At 32.4% G+C, this 5,758-nt stretch overlaps 1 pseudogene; it reads right to left on the bottom strand.

The window, feature by feature from the left end:
- Positions 1-3,906: 3,906 nt before the first annotated feature.
- Positions 3,907-4,888, bottom strand: LOC145088957 (auxin-responsive protein SAUR15 pseudogene; annotated as a pseudogene).
- Positions 4,889-5,758: the final 870 nt, after the last annotated feature.

The following is a 5,758-nucleotide window of genomic DNA, read 5'->3' as shown; positions in this document are numbered from 1 at the left end:
TATAAAGGCATCCATCCCCTCCAGGGGAAGGGATATCTTTCTTCTCATAAAAACCCTAATCTCCATATTCTTCCAGACACCGATACAGACTAGACCATTGGAGCTTTATCCGGGGACCACCTCTCGGACGTCGACTGACATTCCTTCTTTATTGCTATGATTACAGGGATCAACCCAGTCGGAGTCATCAAGTGACGACGTCAAGCCGCAAGCACATATCACAAGACTATACACTAGCAAGTGTACTTCTCTCTCATCTTCCTTACTATTCTTCTTGGGAAGAATTTTGCATGTAAAACCCTAATTTCTCTTAGAGCTATATATAATCCACTGTTCTTCTCGAGTCTCAAGAATCATTGTGAGTTGATGGCGACATCGATTATGAAGAATGAGAATCTTATTGAGGCCATAGATGACGATGAAATCGTTGACATCGTGGTGAAGGCTAAGGTTGTTGTTGATGATAAAAAACAACATCACCCTATTGTTTATGGTTTACTTGCTGGTGTTAATGATCATAAGTGGCGTCATGATGTTGTTGGCCATCCACCTTCTTCTTTATGCTCTCCTCATATTCTTCATTTTAATCTCAAAAAAAGTAGAAAAAAACTAATTTTATTTGTCCATGTTATAATGTTATACGTATCAGTAGCACATCGAGATTGTTGGCTGAAAAGAAAGAGGATTGAGAAATAAAAGAGGAACGAGTTGACTTGATGGATGATGAAGGTGTTGAAGAACAAAATAGGGCTTCTGAACTGAAGCAGAGGCAAGCAGGGCGTCCGGATGAAGAAGAAGATAGGTAGGAAAAGAAGTTGGAAAGGGCATAATGGGAACACTATGACTACTATTAAATCTGAAAAAAGTCCTTACACATATAGAAAACATGAAACTTCTAACTCGAGCTTGAAGGATGGTTTAAAGCTGAAGCATTATGCCAAGAATCTGAAGTAGAGGCAAAACAGGGTTATTCTCTGTCGCTGTCGCCGATTCCCTTTCATTTTGTCCAAAGTGACCAATTAGACCCGACAAAAACAACTTTATTCTCTCATAATGCACGAAAATAAGTTAAGGGACCGAATGAGTAGATTTGAAATACATTGTTGAGCTAATATGCAATTTCCTTTGTTAAACTGTATATGTTACTTGTTGTTTTATAAAATTTAAGTTAGTTGTTTATTAAACTACATATATGATTTATTATTTTATTTTGTTGTTTGTTAATTATTAGTTGACTTTGCAAGGTAGTGTATGACAACATGAAAAAACAATTTACTGTTGATGGGTATATTGGAAGAAATCATCAAAAACCACTCAAGAATATTTTGGTTAGAAAAAATTTCACGGTGTTCTTAGAACTAATCTAAAAACATCAACAACCACTCAAGAATATTTTGAACCAAATTAAATTTGTTTATGGGTTATGTTTTGAAGTTTTTGATTTCGGTCCCGACTTTCAGTGCTCGAATTCCGACCCGCTTTCTAATGTTTGACAAGGCCCACGAGTCAATGGATAGACCGAGATAGTAAATGGGAAAGAAGAGGACTAGCACCAGGCATGCTAGAGCCGAAGCCATGGAGCTAATGAAAGCCCACTTTGACTCCATACCATACTCTTGGAGAAATTGATTTCCAAAGGAGAGGCAAGTGGCACATGTCATATGGGTTATGTAGTATTTTTGTTTATCTGTGTTGATGTACATATGTTTGCGATGTTAGCATAACCAATATATTTATTATTATTATTATTATTATTATTATTATTATTATTATTATTAAGGGGGAGGGGAGCGGCCGGTGGTATTTATTTTAAAAGTAAAATAGGCATTTATATACGATTGAAAATAATCAAAATACTGATAAATCAATATTAACATGTCTAGGATGCAATTTTTATAAATATAAAATTAAAAGACTTTGACGGTAAAAAAAAATAACGAGAATCATTGTTAATTATAAAACTAAGTTTAAAAATAAAACAAACATTAATATGGGATTGAAGCTGGTCATTATTGTAAAAATCAACATTAAATTGTTTAGGCTGAGCGGAGTGGTGTCGACTGCATCGAGCTCCGCCTCAGCTCCAGCTAAGGAAAAAAGGGAGGAAGAATATAGGAGGGAGTGGCTGCCGAGTGAAGAAGAAGAGAAGGAGATTGCAATGGTGGGAGGAAAGAGAATCCGTAAATACCCACCGAGTTTGGCCACCGAACTTGGCATGCCGAGTTCGTGGCCCAGTGAACACTGAGCCCATGACGAATTTGCCGACCGACGCTGACTCACACTCTGTGAAGTCTTTAAAGTCATCTTTGTAAATATAAAATTAAAAGAATTTAAAAGTAAATGACTATGATGAAACGAAATCAACGTTTAAATTAATCATCAAGTTATGGAAATTTAAAGTAGAAACGAATTGAAGGAAGGAGAGAGGAATTGTTGATATGTCATTGTATACATGAAACTTGGAAGGCCCGCATCCAAAATGGATTGGATGCCAACTTTTTCTTTCTTTTTGTGGGTGAATTTGATGTTATGCCAACTTGCTTACTGCTTTATCCCATTTCTAAAAATGCCACGCTTTTCCTTTCTAAACAAATATAATATTTTTTAGTTTTAGTTTTACTTTCTTACAAAATAAATATTACAAAATTAAGAATATTAATTAAAGCTTATATTTCTATCCACCAATATTCACTGTCAAAATAACATTGATTTCTCTGATAACTTTTATAATTTATAAATATAATATCTATTTAAACCGAAGAAAAAACATATACGTAGTATCGAAGAAAAAAAAAAAGCAATAAGAGGATGACACCCCACCCGCACCGGTCCACCAGGAAATTAAAGGAAAAGGTACAACAACATCATAAGTCCTCTCACCCACACAACTTCCATTATAATTTATAACCCTTTTCCCTTTTCTTTTTCAATTTTCTATATCCAAATACAACTTTCGAATGCATTAACTTTAATACAAAAATACATTCACCTTTTCATTTTCCTCCAAACACAAATCTAAACCTATATGTGACACTTGTTTTAACATAAAAAATCAGGTAAAATGCTTGTTTATTAAATTATACTTCAAAACTAGGGAATCCATCTATAAAACCAATAAACTTGGGGTTTGGCCATTAATAGAATAAAAATGCTATATAAATCTTGTTGTCATTTTATGAATTTATCTCTTCCCTTATCATCCTAAATTTAAATTCGTTGCTCAATTTCATTTTTCCTAATACAGTCCAACAAATTCCAAAGCAAGCCAAGCGGTAATGTCATTTTGCGTAAAAAAAGAATTCTTAAAATAGAAATAGCAATAAGGCCTTCCTTCTTTCATATGATAAACTTAACTTATTGTAGAATTAAACAAAAGTAATATATATATATATATATATATATATATATATATATATATATATATATATATATATATATATATATATATATATATATATATATAGCAATAAATACAAGTAAGTAAGGCCTTCCTTCTTTCATATGATAAACTTAACTTATTGTAGAATTAAACAAAAGTAATATATATATATATATATATATATATATATATATATATATATATATATATATATATATATATATATATATATATATATATAACGACTTGGACGCAACAAAAATATGTGAGTTGAAGCCTCGATATCTCTAGAATTTGGTTGTAAAATTTGTAATAATGTAATATTTATTTGTTGATTGTGTCAAAAGCGTGTTTGAAATAACAGAGTGTAAGGGCCGGTTGGTTCCTATCTGTGGTGCTGACATATTATTCCAATTATCCACCTCACCGATCTCATATCATCATTCGCTATTTCCGGTTTCACAACGTAAAACCCTTCTTCTGAAGCAATCCAACCACCATCTTCAATTCATGTGTTCTCATTCATATCAACAACAACAACACAAAACTTATAATATTAATTAATTAATTAAACATCATATCATGTATTTACACTTTCCATATCCGTCTCTTTCTTTCTCTTTTTTTTTTTCTCACATCCAAAAAAAAAAAAATACAAATCATATGGTATACAATCAAACATAGTTGCACCCGCTAAAACTTAAAATCAACAACAATCTTCATATATAAGTGTGGATCGATCAATCATGATCAAACTGCAACTGGATCAAGCTTTGAAGCACCAGATATGGTGGTGGTGGTGGTGATGGTGGTGGTGGTGGTGATGTTGGTAGTTGTAAAAGAAATCGTCTTTCTTGATCAACCCTTCAACATTGCAGAACTGTTGAACGTCACAAGGTATGTTGATGGGTCCACGGTGATCAAAACCGTATTCTTCCTCAGCCTCCTTCAAGAGCTCCATAAAAAGCGGATGATAGATGTAGATTACCGGTATAACGAACCTCTTTTGCTCTTCTCCTTCATGACCCACCATTACAGCCATATATCCCTTTGGTATAGGAGTACTGTTATTCATATTCTGATCTTTCTTCATGGACTCCGACTCCTCGTGATTACGATGATGATGATGATGATGATGATGATGCAGATGCAGATGAAAACTCAAAAAATGCTTATCTCCACTACCCATCAAAATTTCCAAAACCAAACGACTAAACAATTGACAACTACAAACAAAAAGCGAGAAATGAATTCAGTGTGGAGGAAGCCGGGGTTAGGAAGAAAGGATAGAGAAAGGCCAAGGATCAGAAGCGGAAATCGCAAGCAAGAAGCTCGTCAAGCAAGAGTCTGTTAAAGATCTTGGAATGTTGCTCATGGCAGCATATATAAGTATATATGATCTCAAAAGAGTTTCTAGCTTTTCTTGTTGGTTTTGTTGATGAAGAGCGGAATTTGAAGGAGGAGTAGGTGGGTATATATAGAGAGTATAAGCTAAGCCAGGGGCAAGAAAGTAAAAGTACGTAGTAGAAGGGGGTGGGAACTGGGATATGGGAAGGTAGATTCTAGACCTGCTGGTGTCTTTAATCATACGCAAAGAGACGGATGATCTGAAACCGTCATAACTTGGGGTGGTGGGTTGATTAATAAATCGGCTACATATCTTTCTTTTTTTTTTTTTTTTTTTTTTAATTGTTAGTCAAAATATGATTTTGTTTGCCAACTGCGAATTTATTAATTGGTAAAATATTGATCAACACTTGGTTGACACTTGACAAAGTAAATACCCTTACAACTCAATTTTTGCTTGTGTTTTATTAATTATTTGTAACCTTTAAGTCTTATAAAATGCCCCAACTCAAAACTAACATAATAAAATAGTGACGTACATATAAAAATACATTATATTTATTAATTAACAATGACAACAAGACAACTTTTTTAATAAGGTTTTGACTTAAGAATTATGATGCATGTATAAAGATCGGATTCATATGCATACCAAATACGTGATATAGCTGAAACTCTCATCTTGTCTTCTTGTTGTATTTATTAAAATCACCTTTTAACAAATGCAAAACAATGCCATGTTAACTGCTAAAAGAAACAAAAACACATGTAGACCATCCATATATGGATATCATATATATTAATACAATGCCCTTAAAGTTTCAATCAAACACACGCACACAAAAATGTATATATATATATATATATATATATATATATATATATATATATATATATATATATATATATATATATATATATATATATATATATATATATTACTTGTGTTTGATTTTTATAAGATAAAATATGTTTTCGTATTAACCTACTTATATATATATATATATATATATATATATATATATATATATA

The sequence above is a fragment of the Lactuca serriola genome, chromosome 2, assembly GCF_051521515.1.
Source record: "Lactuca serriola cultivar US96UC23 chromosome 2, Lser_US96UC23_V15, whole genome shotgun sequence".
Lineage (NCBI taxonomy): Eukaryota > Viridiplantae > Streptophyta > Magnoliopsida > Asterales > Asteraceae > Lactuca > Lactuca serriola.
The sequence above is the reverse complement of the archived record's forward strand: the minus strand, read 5'-3'. Positions and strand labels throughout refer to the sequence as shown.